The 16166-nt window shown below is 38.6% G+C and overlaps 1 long non-coding RNA gene across 3 annotated transcripts in view; it reads right to left on the reverse strand.

Annotated features, from left to right (window-relative positions):
* Nucleotides 1-16166, reverse strand: part of LOC131419588 (uncharacterized) — a 48361-nt gene that overhangs the window by 10275 nt on the left and 21920 nt on the right. For all 3 annotated transcript variants that reach the window (XR_009223287.1, XR_009223286.1, XR_009223285.1), the window contains exon 3: nucleotides 1-88. This is a non-coding gene — a long non-coding RNA (uncharacterized LOC131419588). The remainder of the gene's footprint in view (nucleotides 89-16166) is intronic.

Genomic DNA, 16166 nt, shown 5'->3' on the forward strand with positions numbered 1-16166 from the left:
CTAAGAAGTCAGGAGACCTGGATTCTATTTCTAATTCAGTGTGAACTCAGGCATGTTATTTCACCTTCTTTATCCTCAGTTTCCTCATCTGTAGATTGTAAGATTTACATTAATAGCATTATGATCATTTGCAATTGTAAATTTCCATATTCTGAGAATGAGACTAAAAATTGTTGAAGAATTTATAGAACACCCTGGTAAGAAGTATAATAACCTTAAGAGAGAATTTTTAAAGGCATTTCTTTATGAGAAGTATCAGAAAATGATTAGGCATTATACTGAATTTTATGAAGCATAGTGATCTGAAAATTACAATCGTAAAACATCAATATTTCTGTTGTCTATAATAAAAACGAAGATTCCAGTTTTTCCTGGGGAGAAGGTGTTAACTCCGCTTCCCAACGTAAGGTATAAGATTATTTAAAACAGCATCCCGGTCTTCTCCCCTTTCTTTCTCCATCTCCTTCCTCAAACACTTTCCTTATTACCTATTTTACCTATGTCATTACCTGTTTTACATATTCTCTCTCACTTAACTGAAAGTTGAAACTCCTAAAATTGTATGAGAATATCATTAGAAGTATATTTATTTGGGGCATGTTTAAATACAGTATTCACAGAAAATAATAATGAAGATGATACTGATTAAAAATAATAGCTAACAGTCTTAAAAACTAATCTGTATGCCAGTCACTGTATCATTTTGTTATGCAATATTCTGTCTAAACCTCATAACCATCACACATCTTAGTAAGTACTATCATGATCCCCATTTTACAGGTGCAGAAGCTGATCTCTCAGCTGTTTAGTGATGGAACTGGGATTTGAAAACTGGGTATTTCTGCATACGGAGTCTGCACTCTCAATCATTTCTAATGTTTGCCCTATCTCAAGCCCAAAACAATCCACCAAGCAAGAAATCAAAAGCACCTACCATAAGTGGAAAGGAAGTAGTCTGTTACCCTACCTGTTGCTAGGGAACGGAAAAGATGATGGCTTCCCAACCTTTTTTGAATTAATATATTAATAGTGAATAATGGATGGCTAAAATCCCACCATGGCAACATCTTTGTTAGCTTGAAAAGACTTATTAGAAGGGGCCTCACTGGATACCCACCACCATGCTCCTTTTCCTACCAGAACATAATAAACACATTAAAAGTATTAAACTTCAGACTGAATTATTTTTAGATCCTTGGCAAGGACGAGATAGAGATCATCTCATCTACTATATACAAAGCTGTTTTTTCTGGTGACTTATAGAAATCGCTGCCTCAGAAAAGAAAAGAGAACCACCACCTCATCAAGCCTCATTTCTCCTTTCACTCGACTGGCACACGATTCTGTCCGCTACACAAGCTCTTCGCTTTCTGGGCCTGTGCAGCCAACAGACAGCATGGTTTTTTGATATCTTTTGGTCTCTTTTCTTGGCCATAAGGCAGATTTCTCAGGATCTCTCTCTCCAGTGGCCCATTGAGCCCTTCTGCAAAGATAACTTCTCACATCTGGGCAGGTATTCTAGTCACTTACCTATCTCATTAGTATTCCATCAAAGCCCTCCTATACTAGCTTTTGTACATCAGGAGAGTAAGTTTTATAATAAGTCAAAAAGTCTCTTGGCAAAACATTCTGGCAGCAAAGTTGCCTGAGGACTTATTGGGTTAATGCACGTGTGTTTCTGAATCTCTCCATTCCCCCTAAGAGGGGGATAAATATTCCCATGAGCGTGACTGTATGTCTGAATTGAAATTGCATTAATTTGCAAGCACTTAGCCCCCTGCCTAGAGACGCAAGGAAAAAAAGAAGGGAGGGGGTGCCAGCCTGGTGGCGCAGTGGTTAAGTGCGTGTGCTCTGCTTCAGTGGTCCTGGGTTCCCAGGTTCGGATCCCGGCACGCACCAATGCACTGCTTGTCAAGCCATGCTGTGGCGGCGTCCCATATAAAGTAGAGGAAGATGGGCCTGGATGTTAGCCCAGGGCCAATCTTCCTCAGCAAAAAAAGGAGGATTGGCATCGGGTGTTAGCTCAGGGCTGATCTTCCTCACAAAATTAGATAGATAGATAGATAGATAGATAGATAGATAGATAGATAGATAGATAGATGAGAGAGACACAGAAAATCATATTGTGTCAGCAGGGTGCTTATAGCACTGGCAGCCTTGGGCTTTTAACACACCTCTAAAAGACTGGTTTCCTCATTTAGGAAGGTTGAAAAAGTAGATTCCTTTCAAGCTAGAGACATAAAACTCCTTTATATCCAATACAGTCTATGCAAACCAAAAAACAATTGAAAGAAAATAAAATGATAGTCTTTATATTCCTCATCACTTTAGCTCTTTATTGATTAACCTCTTAGAAAGGATTATTGTCCACATATAGACACAATTTCTCCTTATTTTGCTACTAAGGGTTTCTGTCCATCTGTGTTCAGGGAAGAAGATGGGGACCCAAACCTGGGAGAGGAGCAATCATTTCCCACTATATCCCAGATTTAAGAATTTTCTTGCCAAAGTTACTAGCCCAAATGGCTGTCAACCAGGTTTTGTGGCCCTGTCAATTTTAAAATATTTAAGAAAATGGGAAACTTAATAAACCAAATTAAATAGAAATTTCTCTGCTGCGTTGGAAACTGCTTAAGAGCAGGATGGACACATCACTTATCTCTTGAGCTTGGACATTGACTATAATAATAAATGTATGGTGCTAAGAAATCTCATTCTATTTCACAACAATGTTTTAAGGCAGAAATATTAATTTTATAGACAAAATGTCAGTTGCTGACCCCAAGCCCTACAGTTAGTATGGAGCAGGCACTCCATAAGAATTAGCAGGGAGGAGGAGAGGGAGGGAAGGAGGGAAAGAATTGATTGGCAAGTAACTCTAATCCCTCTCCCACCACTCTTATCTAGCTATAGCAAAAATGAATTGATGTGTATTCATTCTGTCTCCCTTTCCTTGCTCTACCCCTTCCTACCCCGAAGTAGGTATTATTTGATGGTGAAATAATCTAAAAGGAAATGGCATGCAGAGGAGGAGCAATGGTCTGAAATAATGTAGAAAAAAAACTTTGTGGTGTTAACTTGTCAGTAAATGTCCCTTAAGCATTTTCCTTTCTAAAGCAGGGCACTGTGGTGTAATAGGAAACAATAGCCAGCAGACAAGGTCCTCATCCTTTCCCTTATTAACAACTAACAGCGTGACTCTAAGAGAGTAAATAATTGCCTGGTTAGGTTTATCATCTATAAAATGATAATAATTTTCATATTGGGGTTGCTAGGACGATATAAAAAGATGATATTGGTGAAACAGCATGTCAAACAATTGTTACAATATTTTTGTAAGGTTCAAGTCTGATAAATACTCAGGAAAATGTAGTCATTATCCTTATCATTTACTCCTTTAGTTTCTCAAGAGATTCTGTTGTGCATTAAAAACATGAGCAAAGGGTATATGGAACAAATAAGAGTTTGTTTGGAATTTCACAGTTCATCATCAATAGCCTGCAATTTCTACTTCCAATTACATGGACTTCAAGTCGCTGGTCTGGTTTCTGAAATTAGTCTCCATAATCCAGCCAAAATGATACTCATACACAACAAAAAGAACAACAGTTATCTTGAGAGGTATATATTTCCTTTGGCTCACACAGGGAGCAATCTAGGGACAGAGCCCTTTACAGACTCAGAGGTATTGAAGACTCTGCTGCTGGCCACATTGGAGTGACTGAAAGGATACCCAACATCATTTGTCATTAGGGAAGTGCAAATTAAAACTACAATGAGATACCACTTCATACCCACTAGAATAACTAAAATTTAAAAAGGCAAGAATGTAGAGCAACTCACACATTGCTAATGGCAATCCAGGATGTTACAGCCATCTATGGTTACTATTTTTTTTCTTTTGCAACTAATAAGCAATCAGAAGAGAAACACTTTAAGACCATGCAAACATGCTGCTATTCATAAAAATTTCTGCCTATATTAAACATTCATTGATAATTATTGCCTGAAACAATCTTTACTATGACGATTGCAAAATGATGATCAACCAACCTCTGCGCTGTCTCTACATTTACCAGTCGGCACTCAGTATTCCACTGTGAGCAAGAGCTCCCTTCTCTCCCATCCATCCACCTTTTTCTTTCTTTCTTTCTTCCTTCCTTCCTTCCTTCCCTCCCTCCCTCCCTCCTTTCTTTCCTTCCTTCCATCCTTCCTTCCTTCCTTCCTTCCTTCCTTCCTTTCATTTACCTATTTGTTATCAAGATGAATGAATAGATTACTATTTTTTAGTAGTTGATAACTCACTACTGTCAATTATTTTGCACTCAAATGGTCCCAGATTTGGCCAGTAGAAATCCCTTCAAGTTGGCACCTGTGTCCTTGGGATATGCTCCATCATTTTTTTTAAATCGCTTTCTTACCTTTTGACTCTTCAAAACTTTTAGGAGTAAACCCAGCAGGAATGCATCTCTTCTGTTTACAAACTCCTTTAATCCAAATACCCCCCTACAGGTCTCATATCTGCCCTCGCCCCCCTACTAAGCCAACAAAATCCCAAAGAGAGGAAAAACGTTTTTGCAACTCTACCCCCAATACCTAGGGCATAATCAGCACTATATGCCCAAATACACGTACATATTCTTCTCTCCGTATTTCATTATAAACTTTATAAAGTTAGTTATTATCTTTTATTTTTGTTAGGAAGATCAGCCCTGAGCTAACATCTGATGCCAATTCTCCTCTTTTTGCTGAGGAAGATTGGCCTTGGGCTAACATCCATTCCCATCTTCCTTTATTTTATATAGGATGCCACCACAGCATGGCTTGACAAGTGGTGCATCGGTCCATGCCCGGGATCCAAACCTGCAAACCCTGGGCCACGGAAGCAGAGCATACAAACTTAACCGCAATGCCACCGGGCCAGTCCCAGTGATTATTTTTTATATTTATATATTTCTATACCCCTGGTTCCCAGCATAGTGATTTTGTGTATCAAGTGTTCAGTAAGCATCTGTTGAAAGAACTGAAAACATTACTTACAGTGAGAGAAAAAAAGAAAGAAGAAAGAGAGAAAAATCTCTGAGCAGAAATTCATAAATAAGTCTGGCAATGATGGGCAATGAGGTGTAAGGAGTGATGTGAAAAGACTAAAACCAAACACATGGTTTTTCCAGTCAGCTGTCTCTCTTGTACTGTCTCTCTTGCATATGGTAGTGACAGTGATTTCTGTGGCCAATGCCCAAACTTCTTGAGTGACTCAGCCTTGTCGCCTCAATATGCTGCCAACAGCTAATTGCCTTTCAGGCTGCTCTAATAGTAATGACAACCATGATACACTGAGGGCATGATAAGTGCCAGGTACTGAGATGGGTGGTGACCCTCCTCAATCTGTTCCCTGGACAGTAAAGCGAGCCAAGGAGTACACCATTATGTGGCCCCAAATTATTAGCAATAAATCAAATTCTACCAGAAAGCCTTTTTGTCTAGTCAATTTACATGGAGTCAGCTGCCTTCTCTAGTTAAAAAGTTGAATTCACAGTGGTAGCTTTCCAGATGTTGTCTAATAACGAGTACTATCTTCACTTCTCTATGCTCTCTATTGTACCATGGTGTCTGAGAACCTAGAAATCACATATCCCTGAGCCCCTTGCCAGGAGAGAGTTAGATTCAGACAATGAGAGACTCTTGTGTGAGATTTAGAAGGTAGAAGAGAAGGAAAAGTCATCCCCACCTCCAACACAAACACACACTGCACACACATACATACACACAACACCACATAAACCACACACACACACACACACACACTCCATTTCTTAAGAGTGAGACTTTCATTGGCTTGATTCTTCCTGAGGGCCAGGCAGCAAAGTGAAGTCCTAATGATTACTGGATCAATTGCTTTATTTTACTGATCAGGGCAAGTCTTCTAAATCAAACCATTATTCTGGCTGGGACACATTCACCTACACAAAGTTATCTTTGAACCATGACATATTTTGAGCATAAACATGCTCACTATTTGTGTTATAAACATTAGTATAAACTTTATATTTTCAAGGAAGAAAAAATCATCACCAAGGTAATATTCAACACAAATGTTAATGCCTGCTTTATTTTTTTTCTTCTAAGGTTAGAGAATCACCAAAATCCCAAATACTTGAAAAACAGGTAGATGAAGATGGAGAATAAGGATAGTTAGACTGAGAGACTATCCTAAATAAAGGCATGAAGAACAAGGGGGAAAAAAACCAGGATTTTCCAGAGGCAGAGAGAAAAAAAATGTGTTGCATTCAAACACATTCAATTCAGCTGGTAGGTGTCAAGATGGTGACGTAGGCAGACTCTGAACTCACCTCTTCCCACGGACACAACAAATTTACAACTACCCTTGGAACAATTACCCCTGAGAGAGAACTGAAAACTGGATAAAAAGAACCCCCACAACAAGGGACAGTCCTGACTGAGGCAGAAGAGGCAGAAATTCCTTTCTGGAGAGAAAAAAAAGCCATCTTCACAAGCCGCAGTGCTTCATGGCTGCCCAGGAGCAATCCAAAGGTACACAGCCTTCCCTAGAGGAGTGGGGGACCTGAGCTAGGGAGCATTGCTGCTATAAACATTTTTTGGACCCAGCACAACCAAGATGAGTGTCATAACATCTGGATTTGCTGGCTGCTAACAACAATGGGGAACACAGCCAGAAAAGCTATCGGACATAAGGAAAAAAAAGCCAGCTCTTAAACGTCCAAGCACAAATTCACCAGTCTTGGAAAGCAACCTAAAATCACCAGAATTCACCAGTCTCGGAAAGCAACCTAAAATCACCAGAAACAAAGGTGCACAGTCCTTTGGTGAAAAGAGATTCACCTGATAGGCTCTGGGTGCATCTCGGTGAGAAGTGAGACCTCTCCAGGGACCGAGACATTGGCAGTAGCCATTATTGTCACCTAGTACAGGCATGCTGACACAGACCCTAGCAGATGCCATTGGAGTTCTCCCCCTGGCCTGCTAACTCAGGGCCTGCCCCACCCACTAGAGCACTGATTTAATCCAGCTCAGCCAGGGTGGGCAGCCCAGCCTAGAGACTGGCCCCACCCAACAGCAAGCCCTCAGGCAACTGGTGGGCCTGCATAGGCTGGGTGCCTGGATCCTCTGCAGCCTGGAGAATGGGTCCACCTCTGCAGGGCAGGGTGTGCATGAGGAGTGGGTGGAGCGTGTGGGGTCTCTGCAGTGGGGCAACTGGGTCCACTTCAGGGGGTGAGGGAGAGCACACAGGGCAGGACTGTGTTGACCGGCTGTGTGGCCCTGTGGGCCGTGGGGCTTATCAGCTGCAGGAGATTTGTGCTTCACAAACAGCCACATACGGGATCAACCCCACCTTCCAAGCCTGAAGCAATTGGGGGCTCCCCTGCCTGGGGCCAGCCCCACTCAGCAGCAATCCTAAGAGAGCTGACAAGAGCCTTGTAGGCTGGAGTCCTACAGCAATTGTAAACCCCCAAGCCTAATAACCAGTCACACTGGGGGCCTACTCACTTAACAGAAAAACTACAACAGGAATGTGCTATTAGACCTTGCAGCTAACTGTGCTGGGCCCCACACACACACACACACCTGATAAAGTGACTGAAGAGTCCATGGCAGCCACACGCAGCTGAGCAATACAACCAGCCAGCCAGGGGGACAGCCCAGCCTCCCTGGACACCTGCAGCAAGAGCAACCCTGCCACAACAGAAGGACACATGTAGCCCACTCAAGGGACACTCCTGGAACATTTGGAACTGGTGACCAGAGGGAAGCACACTGCTGGGCCTCATAAGGCATCTCTTACATAAGGCCACCTCTTCAAGATCAGGAGATGTAGTTGACATACCTAATACATAGATATAAGCACAGAGAAAGGAGGCAAATGAGGAGGCAAAGGAATATATTCCAAGTAAGGGAACAGGACAAAACCCCAGAAAAAGAACTAAATCAAACAGAAATGAGCAATCTACCTGACAAAGAGTTCAAAGAAAAAGTCATAAGGATGCTCACTCATCTTGGGAGAAGAATAGATGAACTCAGTGAGAATGTCAACAAAGAATTGGAAAATATAAAAACGAACCAATCAGCAATGAATAATACAATACTGGAAATGACAAATTCACTAGAGGGACTCAAAACCAGAGTATATGATACAAAAGAACGGATCAGCGTGCTGGACAAAAGATTAGAGGAAATCACTCAAGCTGAACAGCTAAAAGAAAAAAGAATTAAAAAGAGTGAAGACACTCTAAGGGGACTCTGCAACAACATCAAGCGCACTAACATGTGTGTTATAGGTATCCCAGAAAGAGAAGAGAGAGATGAACGGGCAGAGAATCTATTTGAAGAAATAATAGCTGAAAAATTTCCTAACCTAAGGAAGGAAACAGACATCCAGGTACGAGAAGCATAGACAGCACCAAACAAGATAAACCCAAAGAGGCCCACACCAAGACACACCATAATTAAAATGTCCAGAATTAAAGATAAAGAGAGAATCCTAAAAACCACACGAGAAAGGCAACAAGTTACATACAAAGGAAACCCCCATACTGCATTCAGCTGACTTCTCAGCAGAAATCTTATAAGCTAAAAGAGAATGGTATGATATATTTAAAACACTAAAAGGAAAAAACCTACAACCAAGAATACTCTACCTGGCAAGGTTATCTTTCAGAATGGAAGGAGAGGTAAACTGTTTCCTAGACAAGCAAAAATTAAAGGAGTTTGTCATCAAGAAACCAGTCCTACAAGAAATGTTAAAGGGATTTATCTAAGGGGGAAACAGAAGACCACAAATAGGAAAAAATCATCGATCTCCATGATAAGAGGGTAACAGATATAAACACACAAAAAACTGGTTAGATATGATATCAAAAACATAAAATGTGGGAGGAGGGGAGTAAAAGAGTAGAGCTTTTAGAAAGAGGTCAAACTAAAGAGACCATCAACATAATATAAATTGCTATATATGTAGGTTATTATATATGAACCTCATGGTAATCACAAGCCAGAAACCTATGATAAATACACAAAATACTAAGAGAAAGGAACTCAAACATAAAACTAAAGAAAGCCATCAAACCACAAGGGAAGAGAGCAAGAGAAGAAGAAAGGAACAGAGAAGAACTACTAAAATACTGAGAAAAAAAGTAAAAAAATGGCAATAAGTACATACTTATCAATAGCTATTTTAAATGTCAATGGACTAAATACTCCAATCAAAAGGCATAGGGTGGCTGATTGGATTAAAAAAAAAAATTCATACATATGCTGCATACAAGAGACACACTTCAGACCTAAAGACAGTCACAAACTGAAAGTGAAGGGATGGAAAAAGATACTCCACGAAAACAGTGATGAAAAGAAAGCTGGGGTAGCAATACTTATGTCAGACAAAATAGACTTTAAAACAGAAACTTTAACAAAAGACAAAGAAGGGCACTACGTAATGATCAAGGGAACAGTCCAAGAAGAGGATATGCTACTTGTAAATATCTATGCACCCAACATAGAAGCACCTAAATATGTAAAGCAATTAGTAACAGACATAAAAGGAGAAATAGACAGTAATACAATACTAGTAGGGAACTGTAGCACTCCATTTACCTCAATGGATAGATCATCCAAACAGAAGATCAATAAGGAAACGTTGACCTTAAAAGACACAGTAGACCAGATGGAATCAGTAGATATATACGGAACATTTCATCCAAAAACCACAGAATACACATTATTTTCAAAGGCTCATGGAACTTTCTCCAGGACTGATCACATATTAGGCCACAACACTAGTCTCAATAAATTTAAGACGATTGAAATAATACCAAGCATCTTTTCTGACCACAACAGTATGAAAACGGAAATCAACTACAGGAAGATAATCAGAAAAGCCACAAATATGTGGAGATTAAACAAAATGCTACTGAACAACGATTGGGTCAATGAAGAAATCAAAAGGGAAATCAAAAAATACCTGGATACAAGTGAAAATGAAAATAAGACATGCCAGAATTTATGGGATATAGCAAAAGTGATTCTAAGAGGGACGTTTATAGCAATACAGGCCTACCTCAACGAACAAGAAAAATCTAAAATAAACAATCTAACAGTGCACCCAAAGAAACTGGAAAAAGAAGAACAAAGCAAGCCCCAAATCAGTATAAGGAGTGAAATAATAAAAATCAGAGCAGAAATAAATGAAATGGGGACTAAAAAAATAAGACAAAAAAATCAATGAAACCAAGAGCTGGTTCTTTGAAAAGATAAACAAAATTGACAAACCTTTAGCTAGACTCACCAAGAAAAGAAGAAAGAAGACTCAAATAAATAAAATCAGAAATGAAAGAGGAGAAATTACAATGGACACCACAGAAATACAAAAGATTATAAGAGAATACTACGAAAAGCTATATGCCAACAAATTGGATAATCTAGAAGAAATGGATAAATTCTTAGAATATACAACCTTCCAAAACTGAATCAAGAATAATAGAGAAATTGAATAGACCAATCACCAGTAAGGAAATTGAAACAGTAATCAAAAACCTCCTCAAAAATAAAAATCCAGGATCAGATGGTTCCCTGGTGAATTCTACCAAACATTTAAAGAAGACTTAAAACCTATCCTTCTCAAACTCTTCCAAAAACCTGAAGAGGAGGGGAAGCTTCCTAACTCATTCAACAAAGCCAACATTACCCTGATACCAAAACCAGACAAAGACAACACAAAAAAAGAAAATTACAGGCCAATACCACTGATGAACATCAATGCAAAAATCCTCAACAAAATACTAGCAAATCAAATACAACAATACATTAAAAAGATCATACATCATGATCAAGTGGGATTTATTCCAGGGATGCAGGAGTGGTTCAACATTCACAAATCAATCAACGTGATACACCACATTAACAAAAGGAAGAGTAAAAATCACATGATCATCTCAATAGAGGCAGAGAAAGCATTTCACAAGATATAGTATCTATTTATGATAAAAACTCAGAGTAAAATGGGTATAGAAGGAAAATACCTCAACATAATAAAGGCTATATATGACAAACCCACAGCTAATATCATTCTCCATGATGAAAAACTGAAAGCTATCCCTCTAAGAACAGGAACCAGACAAGGATGCCCACTTTCACCACTCCTATTTAACATAGTATTGGAAGTCCTAGCCAGAGCAATCAGGCAAGAAAAAGAAATAAAAGGGATCCAAATTGGAAAGTAAGAAGTGAAACTGTCACTAGTTGCAGGTGACATCATTTTATATAGAGAAAACCCTAAAGAATCCACCAAAATCTTTTAGAAATAATAAATGAATACAGCAAAGTTGCAGGATACAAAATCAACACACAAAAGTCAATTGCGTTTATATACACTAACAACAAAGCAACAGAAAGAGAAATTAAGAATACAATCCCATTTACAATTGCAACAAAAAGAATAAAATACCTAGGAATAAACTTAGCCAAAGAGGTGAAAGATCTGTACACTGAAAACTATAAAACATTGTTGAAAGAAAGTGAAGTAGCCACAAAGAAATGAAAAGATATCCCATGTTCTTGGATTGGAATAATTAACATAGGTAAAACGTCCATACTTCCTAAAGCAATCTATAGATTCAGTGCAATCCCTATCAAAGTCCCAGCAACGTTTTTCACAGAAATAGAACAAAAAATCCTAAAATTTATATGGAACAACAAAAGACCCCAAATAGCTAAAGGAATCCTGAGAAAAAAGAACAAAGCTGGAGGTATCACACTCCCTGATTTCAAAATATACTACAAAGCTATAGTAACCAAAACAGCGTGGTACTGGCACAAACACAGACACACAGATCAATGGAATAGAATTGAGAGCCCATAAATAAACCCACACATCTATGGACAGCTAATCTTCTACAAGGGAGCCAAGAACACACAATGGAGAAAGGAAAGTCTCTTCAATAAATGGTGTTGGGAAAACCGGACAGCCACATGCAAAAGCATAAAAGTTGACCATTATCTTACACCATACACAAAAATTAACTCAAAAGGGATTAAAAACTTGAATGGAAGACCTGAAACCATGAAGCTTCTAGAAGAAAACATAGGCAGTACACTCTTCTTCATCAGTCTTCGCAACATATTTTCAAGTACCATGTCTGACCAGGCAAGGGAAACAATAGAAAAAATAAACAAATGGGACTACATCAAACTAAAAATCTTCTGCACAGCAAAGGAAACCATCAACAAAATGAAAAGACAACCTAACAATTAGGAGAAGATATTTGCATACCATATATCTGATAAGGGGTTAATCTCCAAAATATATAAAGAACTCATACATCTCAACAACAAAAACACTAACAACCCAATTAAAAAATGGGCAAAACAGACATTTCTCCAAAGAAGATATACAGATGGCCAACAGGCACATGAAAAGATGTTCAACATCATTAACTATTAGGGAAACGCAAACCAAAACTACAATGAGATATTACCTCACTCCCGTCAGAATGTCTATAATTAACAAGACAGGAAACAACAAGTATTAGAGAGGATGTGGAGAGAAAGGAATTCTCATACACTGCTGGTGGGAGTGCAAACTGGTGTAGCAACTATTGAAAACAGTATGGAGATTCCTTAAAAAATTAAGAATAGAACTACCATACGATCCAGGTTATTCCACTGCTGGATATTTATCCAAAGAACATGAAAACACAAATGTGTAAAAATACATGCACCCCTATGTTCGTTGCAGCATTATTCACAATAGCCAAGACTTGGAAGAAACCTAGGTGCCCACCAAGGGACTAAGGGATAAAGGGGATGTGCTATGTATACACAATGGAATACTACACAGCCATAAGAAACGATGAAACCCAGCCATCTGTAACAACATGGATGGACTTTGACGGTGTAATGCTAAGGAAAATAAATCAGAGGGAGAAAGTAAAATACCATATGATCTAACTCATAAGTAGAAGATAAAAACAACAACAAACAATCACATAGGGACAGAGATAGGTTTGGTGGTTACCAGAGGGGAAGGGGGGACAGAGGAGGATGAAAGGGATGATTAAGCACATGTGTATTGTGATGGATTGTAATTAGTCTTTGGGTGGTGAACATCGTGTAATGTATACAGAAATCAAAATATAATGATGTATACCTGAAATTTATATAATGTTGTAAGCCAATGTTATCACAATAAAATAAACTTAATAAAATGAAAAAAAAATTGTAAAGTGCTTAGAACTGTTTAGTGTATAAGTGCTTAGAAATATAAATAAATAAATAAATTTAAATTTTAAAAAAAAGACCTTCGGCTGGCCTGGTGGCATAGCAGTTAAGTTCGCACACTCAGCTTCAGCAGCCCAGAGTTCACAGTTTCGGATCCCAGGTGCAGACCAATGTATCACTTGTCAAGCCATGCTGTGGCGGCATCCCATATAAAGTAGAGGAAGATGGGCAGGGATGTTAGCCCAGGGCCAATCTTCCTCAGCAAAAACAGTAAGGATTGGCATCAGATGTTAGCTCAGGGCTAATCTTCCTCACAAAAAAATAAAAGACATTCAATTCAATTCAGTTAGGATTTCTATTCTTTTGACTCATGGCTCCATCGAATATCCCAGTATTGTAAGAAATACAAAATAGATTTTTTTAATGCTCCTTGAACTCAATAAACCTGACGCCGCACTTGTACAATAAGGCTTGCTGTTAGGGTAACTAATCATTCAGGTTTGCCCAGGATGGAGATGTTTCCCAAGACACAAGATTTTTAGTATTGAAACCAGGTAAATCCTAAGTAAACCAAGACAAGTTGGGTCACCCTACCTGCAGGCATGAAACAAAGCCAACAAAAACTCCATAATGTCTTATAGGTTTTATTTTGCTTTATTATAAAGGCTAGAAGGAAATTCTTATATTCATGTGACCCTTTTCAGTTTGAGTGTTTTTATACATATTAATTTAGTTATAACCACAGCTCTTAGGTTAGTAATTGTCAACCTCAACCACATTTTAGAATCACTTGGGGAGCGTTTAAAAATCCGGGTGCCTGGGAATTACTCCCACACATTAAATCAGGCACACATTAAATCATATTTTGTGAAACTCCCTGCTTTGCCCAATGTTCAACTGAGATTGAAAACCACTGACTTTGATTTAACTCTGATGTGTTCCTTTTTACAGAAAAGAAACATGGAGTTTTACAGTGACTAAGATCACACCATTATTTTGTAACAGAGTTGAAACGTGATTCTAATCTTCTACAATGACAAAGGAGTTGCACTGACACCTAAAATTGCTCTGATTCAGATAAACAAGTAAGAATCAAAATCTCTCCCCTGCCAGCCTACAGTTTTGGGGCAGATTAAAAGTTAAAAGAAGGAAAATAAAAATAATTGGAATAAGAATATAGTTAAGCCTCATTGTTCTAGCAGCATAATTTCTTCTTTGGAAGAGACTTTACTGGACACATAGATAGTACACTTGAGTTGAAAGGATGAGATGCCTATGTCCATTCTTGCTACCAAAGAGCGTATTTCAGGAAAACAAGTTACAGTTTGGCTAATGACTCAATTTGTATTTTACTGTGCAAGGTTTACAAGTTTAATTCAAAGCTGAACCACCTACACAAAACTGGAGTTTTAGAAGGAGGAGCAACAAGCAGAAGAAGGATGAGAGGTTAGAGAAAGAGCAAAGATGGGGAACAGTCATGGGAGAGAATCAAATTAAGAAATGTTGATTTTAATCTGATTCTGCTTTCCTGTTCCACCACAAAATCTTCAGTAAAATCTTCTTTTTAACAAATTGCGGAGTTAAATCAGGTTTGGAGGATGCAACTATATGGGTGACAGAATTGTTCCATATGGGTTATATTAAGAATGCTTGAACTTCTCTATATTCTTTTATTAAATATTCATCAAGTATCTGCTATGCACCAGGCTAGTCTCTGGGGATAGAAAGATATACTATGTACTAGACACCAGGCGAGTCCCGGGATGAAGAAGGCATGCTCCAGAATCTGTTCACAGCCTTGGAGAGTTGTGCAGTCTGTGCACTATCCAAATGCTGAAATGCAGCCAGCCGTCTGCTTGTGAAGCCTGGTGCCCTGGAACAGGGTTGTACCTGGCCAGAAAAAGGCCTGTTGGGTTTTATTTCAACTCATCTCATTCACACCAAGTCTCAGTTTCTCCTCAGGAGTTCCTGGACTCTGGTTTGATGTGCTATTGAGATCATATAAACATCTTCCCCTAAACATGGAACAGCACAGAAGGGACGCTTAAGGAACACATTTGCTTGTGTTAGAAATACATTATCTACAAATTATCCCACAGAGTTTAAATTAAAGATTATTTAGGAGAAGCTACGAGGGAGAAGAATTCTTTTCTAAGACTCACAAACATCATTACCACAAAGGAAAATCATTTAAAAGATTTTTAAGTGTATCTAAATTAGCACAATAGTAATTGTTCAAACGATGAAAACAAGAACAAGTTTAAGAGTTATGGTCTTCAGGAAACTCCCAAAAGACACAGCCTATTGTTTTTGAAGATAAACTTGCAAACTTTAGGGGGTATCTAGAAATGGAACCCTGAACTGGATGCATGAACTTCAATTCTGCCCAGTAGTCAAGCAAGCAACCATCCACTTAGACACAGCTGTGGCTCAGGAGTTTAGCCAAGATCCTGAACCACTATGGGCACATATATTTTAAACTCTAACTATAGAGCAAGAAATCCTAGAATTTAACTACCTTGACAAGAGTGTATTCATGACTGAAAATACATCATTACACAAAACCAGACACTTATCAGAAAAGACTGCGTACAACCGTACATTGGCAGAGGAGTCATTGATGATCAAACTTTCCTTGCATTATACTAAAAAAAATTGTTGGAGAGAGAGCCCATAAATGATGAGGAAACAAGATGGGGAATGCTTGGAAACTCTCTAAAAGGAAACATATTAAGTCATAAAATTATTCTAGAAATTGAAAATGTGGAACATCCTCTGCAATATACCAAAAAAAAAAAATCACGAGACAGTGAATTATAGTAGAAAGAGCTTGAGCTTCCAATTAGCTTTTTTGCTGTGAGACACAGTTGTATAGTCACTGGGTCTTATTCCTCACCTATGAATATAGGATGAAG

Source organism: Diceros bicornis, chromosome 21 (assembly GCF_020826845.1).
Source record: "Diceros bicornis minor isolate mBicDic1 chromosome 21, mDicBic1.mat.cur, whole genome shotgun sequence".
In the NCBI taxonomy this organism is placed as follows: domain Eukaryota; kingdom Metazoa; phylum Chordata; class Mammalia; order Perissodactyla; family Rhinocerotidae; genus Diceros; species Diceros bicornis.